Source organism: Microcaecilia unicolor, chromosome 2, assembly GCF_901765095.1.
Source record: "Microcaecilia unicolor chromosome 2, aMicUni1.1, whole genome shotgun sequence".
NCBI lineage: Eukaryota > Metazoa > Chordata > Amphibia > Gymnophiona > Siphonopidae > Microcaecilia > Microcaecilia unicolor.
In genome coordinates this window covers 338,467,249-338,482,482 of record NC_044032.1, presented here as the reverse complement: position 1 = coordinate 338,482,482, position 15,234 = coordinate 338,467,249, and positions in this window count along the sequence as shown.

The following is a 15,234-nucleotide window of genomic DNA, read 5'->3' as shown; positions in this document are numbered from 1 at the left end:
CTTTAACTTCCAAACAAAAATGATGTTTACTTACAGTTTCTTCAGATAACTATTTACATCATACTTGCAGTAGACATGGTAAAACTACTGAATACAAAAATTCTGTCAGTTGGTTATCATACAGCTTGAAGAGAGATTGCTAACACCATCTTATGCTGACACAGACTGACTCACTCTCAGAGCAACTAGAGTGACTCAGACACACCCACAAGACATTATACTATATCCAATGACATCATAGCTCATAGAATTGTTGACAGTTAATGCATGCAGCACTTGTCTTTTACATATTCCTACACTGACTGTAAGATAGTTAAAAGTAAAGGTTCCAGGAGGGGAAGTGACGTCACGGAGGTGAATGGCTGCCTAGCCTGTTAGCTCCCGCACTCCCCCAACGTTAAGCAGCACCAAAAGCGCCATTCGCAAAAAAAATAGACCAGCACCACATTTGAGGACGAGGTATAAATCGAGCTCCACAAAATGAGCAAAACCGCGGCGGCGGCACAGCGGGTAAGCGAAAAACCGCCGAAGAAACAAGCCGGGAAGAACCTCTCGCGCCCAGCTTCACCTGGCATGGCGGACTCAGAAGCGCCGGCTAAACACGTGGCGCCGAGTCCCGCGGCTAGAAGGGAGCATTCCCCAGCGGATTTGGCGAAATGCCTGGACGCGATTAGAGAGGAAATAAAGGCCTCCCGAGTTGAAATACTGGAGCACGTCGACGCTATAAGCCTGGACCTTAGGGAGCTGGGTGGCAGAGTAGAGACCATAGAGGAAAGGCTCGATGAACAGGAAGAGCAGCACAGCTTGATGAACTCACGCATTCTAAAGCAACAAGAACAATATGATGAACTTAAATATAAAATGGATGACCTTGAGAACAGAGGAAGAAGACACAATTTGAGGTTCCGGGGAGTCCCCGAAAGCGGAGATATGGAAGATATCCAACTGCTGGTGAGGAACCTATGTGAAAAAATTATGGGTGAGGCCTGGGACCCTAGTGCAGCAGCCATGGACAGAGCACACAGAGTGCAGGGCCAGAGACTTGAAAATAGACCCAGAGACATACTTGTGAGATTCACCTCTTATACATTTAAGGAGATGCTGTGGCAAAAAGCCCGGCAGCTTTCAACCCTGGAATACAATGAAGCCAGGATCTCAGTATTTCAAGACCTTTCGGTGTTTACACTGATGCAGAGAAGGGCTATGCGACCAGTGACTGAGGTACTGAACAAAGAAAAGATCGCTTACAGATGGGCCTTTCCATTTGCTATCTGCTTTGCGATCAAGGGGCAACAGTGCAGGACAAGGAAGGTGACAGATGCCTGGAAAAGCCTACATGAGGCTGGGTTGACAAAGTCGGAGACGGTGCCCACGGAGATGGCAGGGACAACAAAAGCACGCATGCAAAAGTGGAAGAGAGTCCCGGTGAATGAGAAGACAGCGAGACTTCAGACTTGAAAGCACAAAGAGGACTTTGGTCAAGAGTGGACTGTTCATAAGGTTTAACTTGAGGTTGAACGGAAGAGTGAATGCGTGAGAATGAAAGTTGCTTAATATGAGGTGAGCTGGTAGGGAGGAGGAGGAGGTGCTCAAATGCTGTATAATTGAATGGGGGGCACGTGTGAAGGAGGGGGACAGAACTGGGTGGGGCGTTGGCCTTCGCGGCCGCTTTCCTCTGGTTACCCATGCAATGCCAGAGGGTATTGTCTGGTGAGTGGATGTTAAAGGGGGGGGGAGGGAGGGAGGAAGAAAGTCAGAGGGGAGGCTGGGGCGGGGGGGTTGGGTATACACCTTTCTTAGAACATGCTGACAGAACAGAATTGTTAAATGGTGGGCTATAAATTTTTCACTTATAATATAAAGGGCTTAAATTCTCCTTATAAACGGCACGCCCTTTGGCGTGAACTGCGTCTCGCGCAACCACAAGTGGTGTTTTTACAAGAAACACACCTTTTAAAAAAGCATGAGAAACTATTGTACTCTAAATGCTATCCACAGGTGGTGTGTGCTTCAGATGCCCTAGGAGTAAAAAAAAGAGGGGTAGCCATAATGTTCCACAAAAATACCACAGTCCAGATCTTACACACTAGAAGAGATAGGGAGGGCAGATTCCTGTTTTTACATATTAGGTTGGAACAGGAGGAGTATACACTGGTTAGCGTATACGCGCCCAACGAAAGACAGGAGCGTTTTTTCCGGCACCTTCAGAAGGAGCTGCAGGCCTTTGCCAGAGGGAAGCTGATAGTGGCCGGGGATTTTAACGCGACCATGAAGCCTGGCCTGGATAGATCGACTCCTCCTTCCCAGACAGACTGTAGAATTGCTAGAGCATTAAATAACCTTGTTGAGGGGATGGGGCTGTACGATGGGTGGCGCTTGAGGAATCCCAGAGGGAGAGATTTTACTTTTTTTTCCCAAGTGCATCACACTTACTCCAGATTGGACTACATTTTTCTTGACAAAACGTTATCGGAAGGGGGGGAAGAATCTGAGATAGGTCATATCACAATATCGGACCATGCCCCGGTCTGGCTTGCTGTTCCTTCCCTGAAGGAGGAGGAGCGAGATAAAAGATGGACATTTAACAACAACTTGCTGCAGGATCCTGAAACAGTAGCTAGTTTTATCCCCTTACTTAGAGAGTACTTTGATATCAATCTGGACTCGGGGCCTACATTGGGTACCGTGTGGGATGCATTCAAGGCAGTCTCAAGAGGACATTTCATTAAGTGTGCCAGTCAGAATGCCAAAGTACATCGCCAGAGGCTGGTACGTTGCATGGATAGACTGGCTACACTGGAAGATAAGTACAAAATTTCAGGTTCAGTAGCTGATTATCGAAAATTGCAGGAGGTGAGATTAGAAATAGCGGGGCTACATGAGGATAGTTTGAAGTTTGTGAGTGCAAGGATGAAACAGGTTCACTACGCTTGCACTGACAAACCTGGACGCCTGCTAGCTAACAAATTGAGACAGCTGAGAGCAGATCGACATATTTTAAGAATTAGAGATGCAGGGGGGGGCATAACGCACAAATCAGCACAGATAAGGGATAGCTTTGCCCAATACTATGAGAACCTCTACAGAGAGGATGCCACAGTACAGACGGGGGAAATAGAGGGATACTTACAGGCTAGGGGGCTAGCGGCTCTCTCTGATACACAAAGGAGAGAGTTGGAGGACCCAGTGGCGGTAAAGGAGGTGATAGAAGTAGTCAAAGCATTACCAAGGGGGAAGGTGCCGGGATTAGATGGCTTCACGAATGAGTTCTTTAAGGCATACGTGACGGAATTAGCGCCTTACCTGACGATGATAATCAATGCTGTCAGGGAGGGGGCACCGTTCCCCAGGTCTATGATGGAAGCATGGGTGGCGGTAATACCAAAACCAGGCAAGGATCATATTGAATGTGCCTCATATAGACCCATTTCGATCTTGAATACAGATGTCAAAATCCTGGCCAAGGTGCTGGCTAACCGTCTGGGGAGGGTGCTCCCCAGTTTGATCCATCCGGACCAAGTGGGATTCATAGCCAAGAGACAGGCCATGGATAATATACGCCGCACAATAGACCTTATATACACAACGCAGAAAAAAGCAAGGCCCGCAGTGCTACTCGGTCTGGATGCAGAGAAGGCGTTTGACCGGGTGCACTGGGGGTATTTAGATAGGGTCCTGCATAGAGTGGGAATTGGACAGCATTTTAGAGCCTGGATCCAGGCCTTATACTCCTTGCCGAGGGCTTGTGTGCGAGTAAACGGGGGGAATTCAGTGACATTCGCTTTGGGGCGCGGAACTAGACAGGGGTGTCCGCTGTCTCCATTACTGTTCGCCCTGGCGATGGAACCTCTGGCAGCAGCTATACGTGAGAATAACGATATTACTGGAGTGCAGGTAAGAGGGCAAGAGTATAAAATTGCGCTATTCGCAGATGATGTGCTGCTGTCACTTACCAACCCACTGGTCTCCTTGCCTAACTTAATGAAAGAAATAAGGGACTATACACGGGTCTCGGGTTACAAATTGAATGCCAGCAAGTCTATGGGCTTGGCTGTGGGGGTCCCACGGGGATTGATGGAGACATTGAAGACATCTTTTGCATTTAAATGGGAGAAGAATGCAATATGTTACTTAGGAGTCAAGATCACGAATGACCTATCAGGCCTTTTTGAAGCTAATTACCCAGCTCTGAAGAGGGAGGTGCAAACAGACTTAGACAGATGGGCTAATATGGGATTGTCGTGGTTCGGGAGGATCGCGGCGATTAAGATGAACATCTTGCCCCGTCTTTTATATTTATTTCAGGTTCTTCCATTACAAATACCCCGAGCCTTTTTTTCTGGTCTCCAAGATAGGTTGATTCGCTTTATTTGGAATCAGAAAAGACCAAGGTTATCACGGGCTCTTCTTTACAAAAGTAGAAGGCTAGGGGGGCTGGGTGTGCCAAATCTGTTCTGGTACTATTGTGCAGCACAGACCAGAGCGGCGGTGGACTGGTTTAGGAAAGATAGTTATAAATTGTGGATTGACATTGAACAGGATTTAGTGGGATCACGGAAATTAGCCCATTTAATGTGGCTACCTCAGAAATATAGGGGAAGAGTTGACATGTTCCCGCCCACAGTACAGGCCACGTTCTATTACTGGGACCTTATGTTCATAGAACGTCAACCACCGGTATCGGGCTTAGCTCCCATAGCAGAAAACCCAATGTTTGAGCCAGGTATAGGAAACAACACCTTCAGGAGATGGGCAGAGCAGGGACTGGATTTGCTGGGACAGATGCATCAAGAGGAGAAAATAGTGCCTTTTGTACAGCTGGTGGACGATTTTGGGCTCAGGGAAACGGATCACTATGCTTACACACAAGTACAACACTTTTTGACAGCACAGGCATACAAAAGCAGTCTGAAGCGGGATACGCACCCACTGGAGGAAATATGTGTAGACTCTAAGATCGAACGAGGGCTGATATCCTTCTTATACGCACAGTTGATGGCTACTGCCAGACCATATGTACAACATAGGAGGAGGTGGGAGCAAGAACTACATTTCACATTACCGGAGGCGGACTGGGTCACACTGGAGAAAAAGATTTTGAAATCAGCTCGAGCAGTGAATATGCAAGAGAACGCTATTAAAGTAATGTATAGATGGTATCTGACCCCGGTTCGATTGCACCACATGTATGCTAAAGTGCCTAAGGAATGTTGGAGAAATTGTGGGGGAGAGGGTACAATGGGGCACATTTGGTGGTCTTGTCCCAAAGCAAAGGCTTACTGGAAGGGGATACAAGCACGTACTCAGAAGTGGGTAGGTAAATCTGTGAGGTGGCATCCTCTAACCTTCTTATTTGGGCAGCGACCAATAGGTCTCACCTCAGATCAGTGGCTTCTGTTGAGAGGATCTCTGCACGCAGCCCGTTTGAATTTAGCACAACACTGGAAGTCACCTTTAGTACCCTCAATGGTGAGGTGGAACACTAAGGTGCGCTACATATGTGAAATGGAGAGATTGACTGCCCAGAGAGCTAAAACATTGCCTGCATGGGAAAGGGTGTGGGAACCCTTTCTAAAAAATTGTTCAGACTAATCAGTATGATGACAGAGCATTCGGGAAGGTGAGGGGGGAGGGGGGAGGGGGAGTAGAATAAGGGAAGTTATAAGTTTAAAAAAAAAATTTAAAAAAAAACTTGGAGTAGAATTGGTGTTTATTCTAACATTGTCATTGACTGGATGGTATTACTGTTACACACTCATGTAAAGCTTGTTGGATACTGTACAATTGTATTGAGTCGTGCATTGAGTGAATATTGTATTGCTTTTGCAATGTTCAATAAAGACTTCTATAAAATCAAAAAAAAAAAAGTAAAGGTTCCAGGGCGATATTAAATAGTAATGGGGAGAGGGGGCATCCTTGTCTTGTACCGCTTGTCAGCCGGAAGGGAGGTGAATATTGACCATTAATAAACAATTTGTTAGATGGACAGGTATAGAGTACTTTTATCAAATTAATAGCGTTTTGTGTGAAACCAAACCACTTTAAGGTATGAAACATATATTGCCATTCTACGCGGTCGAAAGCCTTTTCGGCGTCAAGACCTATGGCCACATATGGAGTATTTGATTTTTGTGTTTGTATAAGTATGTTAGTAAATAATCTGGTATTGTCATAAGAATGTCTTCCATGCATAAAGCCAGTCTGATTAGTATTTATGATTTTGGGTAAGATAGTTTGTAGTCTTTCTGGTATGATTTTAGCATAAATTTTGGCATCAATATCTATAAGAGATAAAGGGCGATAGTTTTGTATTCTTTGGGGATCCTTGCCAGGTTTTGGGAGAACTATAGTTGTAGCTTCGGTAAAGGATCCAGAAACTTCCCCTGATGAGATTAAATAATTAAAGAAGGAGCTTATTAGAGGGGCGAGTATATCTTGGAAAGTAAGATAAAATTCTAATGTAAATCCATCTGGGCCGGGAGCTTTTTTTTTAGCCATGGACTTTATAGCAGATTTTACCTCCTGGTCAGTTATGGGAGAAGAGAATAGTAAGTTGTCATCGTCGTCAATGGTGTCATGATTTAAATTATCGAAGAAGTATCAATGTAATCTGTATTAGATTCTGATTTATATAATTCGTCATAGAATTTTTGGAAGGCTGATAGTATTTGTTGGTTATCTGTTATACTGACATCATTAGAATCTTTAATATGAGAGATATCATTCTTTTCGGCTCTAGTTTTTAGGTAGCTGGCTAGTAAATGTCCAGATTTATTATTACTGGCATAATATTGTGCTGATTTCATAAAAATCTCTTTATTTGCATTATTGGCTAATAATATGTTGTATTTGTATCTGTCTTTCCTTAGTTTGCTTAAGATGTCCATGTTAGATGGAGATTGTTGGTGTAATTTTTCCAGATGGTTTATTGATTTTTCTAATTCTGTGATTTCAGACATTTGTTGTTTGTTTTTTTTGGCTGTAAAGCGTATGATTGAACCTCGGATATAAGCTTTAAAAGCATCCCATCTTTTAATTTTTCTCCCCTCCACCCTCCCTCCTCACTACTACCCAACTAACACCCCTTATCAATTCTATATTTACCATACATTTATTGATGACAACAAAACAAATATACTGCGAAGCAGATAAGAATGCGACTTTCCCATAATTGGCACACTTTTGTGAAAGTTACTCTATTAGGATTAGTCATCCAACCCTTCCCAACCCTCCTCCTCCCCTCCCTTCCCTCTTGCTACCTTCCCTCGCTCCCTCCCCCCCCCTTGCTTTTAAATGGCTGAGTGGTCAGGGCATCCTCCGCTATCTTTCCCAGTGGTAGGTATATTTTGGGCCGGTCTCTGCCAGCCAGCTTTTGCAGAATTCGCCGCTTTGATGTGGGGTGGAGTGTATTCCAATATCTCTCCCACACTTTCCTGAAGGCAGACGAATATTTCTCCTCTCCATTGTAGAGAGTATATCCACATAACTTTAGGTGCAATAGCTCTGTCATTTTCGACCTCCACAGCTCTTTGGTGGGTGCTTGCTCTTCCCTCCATTTGAGTAAAATTACTGTCTTCCCAATCAAAGCTGCCTTTCGTAAAAATTCGACATATCCTGATGGTATGGGCTTCTCCATAGTGAATACATCAAACAAAATCAGAGGATTAATCACTACTTTTTGCTTCCAACAGTGGCCAATTTCTGTCAACAATTGTATCCAAAACTGCCTGACGGCATACCAAAAACATATGTCCCAGGGTTGCCATGCCTGCTCCACACTTAGGACAGTCTCCCATTCCAAAGCCCGCTTTCTGCACTCTGATCGGGGCTATATATGCTCGCGTGGCAAACTTATACTGCTGTTCCCACTGCCTGATGAAAGGGACCCCGCGCAACATAGACTGCAGAAAGATCTGAAGCATCTCTATTGTAAGTTCTATCCCGAGCTCTCGCGTCCAGCTCTCCGCCGTTGTACAAGTCAATGTCCTCTGTAGTATCCAATAGGTGCCTGTGGTGAAAGCGCAGTGGCACTGCATTTTGAGATCCCAATGTGAGCGCAGTCGAAAGCATGTCCTGTACATCTTCACTTAAATTAAACACTCCCAAGGACTGTGCATAGTGTTTTACCTGGGCATACGCATAAAAGTCTGCAGATGGTAAATCAAACTCTGAGTTGTCCTTCTTCATTCAACAGCTGATATAAGTAGCAGATGCCCTTCTGCTTCCAGAGCGCAAACGTTTTCCCCATGGTCTCTCCTGGGAATTCAGGATTTAAACACAGTGAGACAAAAGGAGTAGCTGCTGCCGAGAAGCCATGTCTGTGACACAGCCACCTCCACATTGCCCTGGCCGAGCGTATGAACCAGTTCATGGTGGGCATGTTTGCTTGTCTTTTCTTTATGGTGTGCAGCAGACAACTCAAATGCATTCCAGGCGAGAGTGAGGCTTCCAACTCCGTGTTCTTGAATTGACTACTGCCCGCCAGCCAATCCCTAACGTGCCTTATGGTACAAGCAATGGTAAGGTATCGAATATTGAGCAGCCCCATGCCCCCATGCGTTTTAGGTTTATATAGCACTTCCAGAGGGAGTCTAGGGCGCTTATTATTCCATAAAAATTTCCTTAGCATTGCCTTTAACTCCCTTTCGTCTCGCCCTCGCAGGTGCAACGGCAGCATCTGAAACTTATACAGCCATTTGGGGGCTATTATCATGTTATAAAGGACTATACGCCCTGTCAGGGACAGAGGGCAGGAGCTCCAGATACCCATCAGACGCCTAGCATCTGCTAATAATGGCCATACATTTTCTTTATATAGTGTGGACAAATAAACTGGCACTTCCACCCCCAAATATTTCAGCTTTCCTTCTGTCCATTTAAAGGGAAAGGGACCTTCCCATTTTCGTCTGCTGGTATCTGTTATTGGGAGTGCCAGAGACTTGGATAGGTTTAGCCGAAATCCCGGGATTTCCCCATACTGCCCAATCTCTCTCAGCAAACAGGCTACTGAACGCTGCGGATCATCGACTAACAGCAGCAAATCATCCGCGTATGCTAATAACTTTATTTCTTCTCCCCCCGTCTGCATCCCTTTGATCCCCGGGACTCTCCTAATGATACATAATAATGGTGCTAGAGCTATCAAGAACAGTAAGGGGGAAAGTGGACAGCCCTGTCTTGTTCCTTTCATGATCTGGAACTCTGCGGTTCGGACCCCATTCACTACTAGTCTTGCCCTCGGGTCTGCTTATAGCGCCTGTACGACTTTCACGGCCCATGCCCGCATTCCAATCCAATGTAAAGCCTCATACATGAAGTGCCACACCACCCTGTCAAAGGCGCGCTCTGCATCTAGGCTGATAACAATGCCCTTAGGTGTCCTCTCAGGAGCTTCTATCATGGCTGCTATTAGTTTCCTCACATTAATCACAGAGTGCCTGCCTCGGACAAAACCTACTTGCTCCCCTCCTATTATGGATGGTAACACTTGTGCCAGCCTCTCTGCCAGGACCCGCGACAAAATTTTAATGTCCACATTTATTAATGATATTGGCCTATAGGTCGCCGGGTCCGTGGCGTCTCTCCCTGGCTTCTGTATTAAGCTAATCAACGCTTTATTAGCGTATCTGGGGAAGTCCCTCCTCAGTCGCCTCTTGAGCCTCTATGAAGCCTCTTGATGCCGAAAAGGCTTTTGACCGAGTAAAATGGGATTTTCTTTATGACACCTTAAAGGCCTATGGGTTCAAGGGACGTTTTGTATTGGTTATCAGGGCATTACATTCGTCCCCCCGGGCTAGAGTGTTGGCCAATGGAAGAGATTCAAAGCCTTTCCCGATACTACGAGGAACTAGGCAGGGATGCCCTTTGTCGCCGCTCCTATTTGTGTTAACACTGGACCCTCTTATACGGGAGATAATGGATAATCCGGATATCCGAGGTATCCAGGTGGGGGAACATTGTTTTAAGATGGCGGCTTTTGTGGATGATTTGTTAGTTCACCTGGAGACACCGAGAGAGTCACTGGAGGCACTCTTGGAGTTATTTCAGGAGTATGAGGACTACGCAGGGTTTAATATCAATTTGGAAAAATTGGAGCCATTGCCTTCCTCTCAGCAGGTTAAATGTTTGTGGAACACTGCTTTCCCATTGCGATGGGCGGCTAATTCCTTTAAATATCTGGGGATCCGATTGACAATGGAAGTATGTACCTTATATCGTAGTAATATTACGAGTCTTATGGAAGATACTCAAAGAAAGAAGGCTGGAAGGCTCTGCCGTTATCGTTGCTAGGGAGGATAAATCTGGTGCAGATGGTTCAGTTTTCCCGCTGGTTGTATGTTCTTCAGAGTCTTCCAATGTGTATGTTAAAAAAAAGACTTATACCTATTAAATAGAATGTGGAGTAAATTCTGTTGGTCAGGGAAAAAGCCCAAAATTCGATTGGTGGATATGCTGGGATTTTGGAAACAGGGAGGTTTAGGGCTGCCAGATTTAAAAACGTACAATGAAGCGTGCTTATTGAGACACTTGAGTGACTGGTTTGGGAACACACAACACTATACGCCAGTGGAACTGGAAAGAGCATTCTATGAACCATATAACTTCTATTATCTATTACATTGTAAGAAGAAGCAAATACCAACCCCTTTGAAGTGGAGTGTTCTGTTGGGTCCTCTGTGGGAAGCGTGGAAGAGGTTAGTGAGTAAATTGGGAGGAAATGCGTTGGTTTCAGACCAGATACCAATCAGGGGTAATGGAGACTTTGAACCGGGCTTAGAGAGCCCCATATTTAGGATATGGGAACAGAAGGGAATGGTCTTGCTGGAAGATTTGTTAACGGAAGAAGGAAAGTTGATGCCATTTGAAAAGTTACAAGAGAAAGTAGGTCCCACATGGGGTAACAGGTTTGCATATATACAAATTAAGCACTATCTATCTAATTTGGATAAATCCTCAGTGGGGAGTTGTTTGGGAACCAAGGTACGAGAGTTTTTCAGCAGATGTGGGAATTGAGGGTCACGGTGTCGGGGCTTAGTCAGGCTCTTAACAGGAGGGCCCCGATTAGAGACCACACAGAGGTGAAGAGAAGGTGGGAAGAGGATTTGGGGAAGTCATTGGGAGACTGGGATGTAGCATTAAGGGGATAGTCTTAATGGTTGCTGCTACATCCCAGTCTCCCAATGACTGGGATGTAGCAGCAACCATTAAGACTATCCCTTAGTCTTTCATCTTTCGTCAGTAAGGGGATAGTCTTAATGGTTGCTGCTACATACCAGTCATTGGGAGACTGGGATGTAGCAGCAACCATTAAGACTATCCCCTTACTGACGAAAGATGAAAGACTAAGGGAGTGTGGAGTAAGGGTGATGCTTAGAGCATACATAACCAAAGTACAACTGGTTCATATGAAACCACAAGAGGGGGTAAATTGTAATAAATGCAAACAATATAGACACACGTTTTTCCATGCGATATGGGAATGCCCCCAGATTCAGCAGTTTTGGGAACAGGTGAGGCGGTTTTTGGCTGGGATTATAAAAGAGGGGGTGAGGGGTTCAGTGGAACAATTTGTGTTAGACAAACCCAAATCATACTATCCGATGAATAAACATGCAACCCTTTTGAGTCGCAAGTTGACTTTAGTAGCTCGAAAAGTTATATTACAATATTGGGTGGCGGAGGAACCTCCGGTATACTGGCATTGGAGGAACCAAGTGCACTTGCTGGCGACTTGGGAAGCAAGAGATGCCAGGGGATCCCCTAGGCGGAGGAAGGACTATTTGGCGATATGGAACCCTTAGCTTAGTCTTAGCTCCAGGGGAAGAAGCCTTATTGTTAACACCTTGTGATTTGTGAAATAGATACCTAATAGGGGAAGGGGGGAGGGGGGTCAAGAGTTCGAAGGGGATAGGAATTTGGAAGGGGGGAGGAGAGGGAGAGCTGGGGGCAGAGAGGGAGGAGGGGATGGGAAAGAGACAAATGTGGACAATACTAATCGGGGAAGGGGGGTGGATGGGTGGGGAGATTGGGTAAGAGGGAGAAAGGTCAGATAGTTTGCTGATGTGATTATTAGCGTTCAGAGGGTTTGTTCAAAATATATGGTAGCTGGAATTAGTTGAAGGGTGCCTCGGATGGATTGTTAAAATAATTGTTGGAAAATAATATGGAGAGTAAAGGGGGGGGGGATAAAAGCGAGGGGAGGGGAAGATGATGATGGACTGCGTGAGCTGTTTTTGTTGAGTACATGTTCGTATTTGAATTTGGTATGTATGTTATTTGGAAGTGTTTTCTTTGAACTGTCATCATCAATAAAAATGTTGAAAAGTAAAATGAGAAGAACAGTGAAAAAAAAAAAACTTAGAGGAGCAGCTACGAAGGTCAAAATTTTACATCATGCGTGAATGCTGTTCAAAAATACCATTCTGAAAGCCCAGTCCAAATATATTTCATGTATTAAAAAAGGAGGCAGGAAAACCAAATGACATCCAGCATGGTTAAAAAGTGAGGTGAAGGAAGCTATTAGAACTAAAAGAAAATTCTTCAGAATATGAAAATAGTAAGAAACAGCATAAGAATTGGCAAGTCAAATGCAAAGCACTGATAAGGAAGGTAAAAAGGGACTTTGAAAAAAAGATTGCATTGGAGGCAAAAACACATAGTAAAACTTTTTTCGATATATTAAAAGCAAGAAGCCGGCAAAAGAATCAGTTGTACCTCTAGATGACCAAGGAGTAAATAGGGCAGTCAGGGAAGACAAAGCCATAGCGGAGAGATTACATTAATTCTTTGCTTTGGTCTTCACTGAGGAAGATTTGGGAGAGATACCGATGCCAGAAATGGTATTCAGAGCTGATAAGTCAGAGAAACTGAATGAAATCTCTATAAACCTGGAAGATGTAATGGTGCAATTTGAGAAATTGAAGAGTAGCAAATCATCTGGATTGGATGGTAATCATCCCAGAGTACTGATAGAATTGAAAAATGAACTTGCAGAACTATTGTTAGTTATATGTAATTTCCTTGTCATCAAGCAGATGAAGCCATTACGTATGGGTTATGTCCATCAACCAGCAGGGGAGATAGAGAGCACTCAAACTTTCACAGTGCCCTCTTGGCCAGCCAGCTCCACTGCCTCTTCAGTATTCTCTATCTCCCTTAGCAGGGTGGCTGCAGCTTGTTCGAGCTCCAGAAAAATCTGCCGGGAGGTGGTTCCTGGCTTGCCAGTTGTTAACCGGGGTGTTGGAGGCTATAGCAGCTTCACTTTAAAGGCACATAGGTTAGCCCTTTCCCTGCCTTACCCATACTTCTGTGGATGTGAACATATTGCCTTGCTTTCCCTGTCCTTACCCACCAACAGTGGATGCAGGCATATAGGTTCGCCCTTTCCCTGCCTTTCCCACTCATCTGAGCCTCCGGAGTCTTCAATACCTCTGCTTTCCTCACAGCTTAAAAAAAAAAAAAAAAAAGTCGCGTCGTGTTTTTAAACGCAGAGACGCTGGAACAGAGGTTTTTGACCTGATTTTCAGCAGGATCGTAGTTGTACACTAGATCCTTTGAGGTAAGAGTGTTTTCCAACTCCTCCGGGGTGGGCCCGCGATCGGGGCGATTTTGGCGCGAAACCGCCATTTTGGATTTTACCGTCATTTTTCGGCGATGGCTGTGGACAATGTAAAGCGCTGTTCCACTTGTGGCAAGCGCAAATCAGCAGCAGGGCTGTGTAAATCGTGCTGTATTGGCGTAGGAGCCGGCCCGAGCATGGCGAGCAATGTTTCTTCCCGCTCTGAGCTGGCAGCGGGCGCCATTTTGCTTACACCGCATGGCGCGGCCTCCGTGGACACGGAGAGACCTGAGCCGGGTGGGGCACCTCGAGATGAGGTTATTTCAGGAGTGGCTAGCACCGGACAGGATTTGGGTGCCCAGGGTGAGATTTTCTCCCCGGATTTTGTGCTTTTGCTGCATAAAGCATACATGATGAAAAGAGCCCTTCCTCAAGGGTCGCCTGAGGCTCCTCTGATTCCCCCCCCCCCCCCCCCCCCCCCCCCCCCCGATGGATTCTGGCCTGGGACTGCCCAGTGAGGTTTTTTTCCCGGATGCTTGGCCTAAAGATAAGCGCAGAAGGGTTAATTCCCCTTCAGATTGTGGTGCACCTTTTTCCCCCCCGTGGTCAGGGTGTGAGGATTCGGAGAACTCTGACAGACGTTCTTGGTCTGAGGAACCAGAGTCAGGTGCGGATTTACCACAGGATCTGGATGACCCTCCGCGGTGAGGATTTTCCACCATGATGAGCTGCCAGCGCTTATTTCACATACCCTGCAGGCCCTCTCGATTGAAGATCCTGACAGTGGCTTGGCCTCCTCGGGTAATCCCAGGATGGCTAGTACCAAGAAAGCTGCTCGGGCCTTCCCTTTGCATGACTCCATCCTAGAGCTTGTTTCGGCTCAGTAGGCTGACCCCGAGGGACCTTTCAGAGTCCCTCTGCGTGAGGGACATATGGCTCGTTTTCAAATGCCTACAGTGGATGCCCTAGTCACTGCGGTGACAAAGAGAACTACCCTCCCTGTTGAAGGAGGTGTTGCCCTGAAGGATGTTCAAGACCGTAGGCTGGAAACAGCATTGAAACGGTCCTTTGAAATTGCAGGTCTCACTGTTCGGGCGTCTGCATGCAGCTGTTATGCTGTGAGAGCCTGCCTAGCTTGGCTGCAACAGGCAGTGGCTCAGCCCGGAGATGGAGCGGAGCCCTTCTTGGATGTGGCTCCGCAGATGGAGGTGGCCTTGTCCTTTGTGGCTGATGCTCTTTATGACCTTGTCAGAGCTTCGGCTAAACAAATGGCAGTAGCAGTGGCGGCTCGCCGTCGTCTGTGTCTACGACACTGGGCAACGGACATGGCCTCTAAGCAAAAGTTGGTGAAGTTGCCTTTTCAAGGACTTCTCCTATTTGGTGAGGAGTTGGAGAAAATTGTGAAAGGCCTGGGTGATCCAAAACCCCAGCGCTTGCCCAAAGATAGGCAGAGGCCTTCCTCTAAGGGCCAGGCGGTCCACTCCTCGTACAGACCTCGCTTCCGTGAAGCTAGAAGGTACCGCCCGGGGCGTTCTGCTGGGTTCACTTCACGTGCCCGTGGTCAGCAGAGGAACTCCTTTCGCTCGGACAAGCGTTCCGCAGCCGGTGGCTCAAGACCAGGAGTTCAGGGGCGACCCTCTCAATGATGGTGCGCCGGCCCTCTCCTCGATGCCTGT